Genomic DNA, 1,158 nt, shown 5'->3' on the forward strand with positions numbered 1-1,158 from the left:
CTCCTGACAACTGCTTTGATCTTATAACTTCTCTGACCACATACTGGAATGGCAATAGTTCATAAAAGGACTTGGGTGAGAACGTTCAATATAGCAGTTTCAACAAAAATGCAAATTAGGATGTCTAAAGTTCAATAAATGAAAATTTAAATGGAGAAAATTAAATCTTAGAAATCACAGGAGTCTCTCCCTCAAACAAGTGGGGCCTCCTTTAATTATCTTCATCATAGCCACTTGTAATCACAAGAAAATTCATTAAGATCAATCATGTTGTGTAACCCCTTAGGGAAAAAACTGAGGGAACTCATGGATAATTTTCACAGCTTCATTATAAAGTCCAAGATCAAAAGGATTGTTATCTTCTTTAAACTGGACATAAGATACACACATGATGGTTGCTTTTGCCATTACTCTGCCAACTACTTCCATGATTCCAGCAATTTTTCAATCAAGAGGCTACATCAATTCAAGGATTCCATTTTTTCCTTCTCTATCTGAAAGAATAAACATCTTTCCAGTAGGGTAAATCTTTTCCAGCCTCCCTACAAAGCAGACGGGCCGGTCAATGAACTGAGCTAGCATGCTGTCATTGATACAGGCCTTGGGCAACTCCATCAACTCAACCATCCAATATTTTAAATTTAGGACTAATTTATCAAAAGAATCTAGTTGAAGATTAGAAAACATGCCTAAAAATAATAATTTTAAATTTCAGCAGATAAATGAAAGCTACAAAAATAATCTAATGGAAATGGGAAATGCTAGAAATAAAATATAGCATTAGACATGAATATTTTTCATAAACTTATGTGCAGATTCAAATTAAGAAAAAAATGTAAGTAAACTTGAAAACAGAATAATAAAAATTACTTAAACTTAGAAAAATTAGGACTTAAAAGAATTCACAAGTGGTAGACAATACAAAATATGTCCTAACATATTTAGAGTATCAGAGGGAGAAGGTACAGAAGAAAAGAGGGATAGAGATTAAAACAATAAGTGAGACAAAAATTAAATCACAGATGTCAGAATTTCAGAGAATCCAAAGGGGAGAAAATTCTCCTAAGGGAGAAAATTCTGATATAGATAGTATTTGAAGAGTAACAAGGCAAAGATGAAGAGAAATGCCTGGAGAGAGCAGGAGGAAGAAGACATACT

General features: G+C 33.2%; 1 pseudogene; it reads right to left on the minus strand.

Annotated features, from left to right (window-relative positions):
• Positions 1–261: 261 nt before the first annotated feature.
• Positions 262–627, minus strand: LOC101961190 (replication protein A 14 kDa subunit pseudogene; annotated as a pseudogene).
• Positions 628–1,158: the final 531 nt, after the last annotated feature.

This window comes from Ictidomys tridecemlineatus, chromosome 2 (assembly GCF_052094955.1).
Source record: "Ictidomys tridecemlineatus isolate mIctTri1 chromosome 2, mIctTri1.hap1, whole genome shotgun sequence".
In the NCBI taxonomy this organism is placed as follows: Eukaryota; Metazoa; Chordata; class Mammalia; order Rodentia; family Sciuridae; genus Ictidomys; species Ictidomys tridecemlineatus.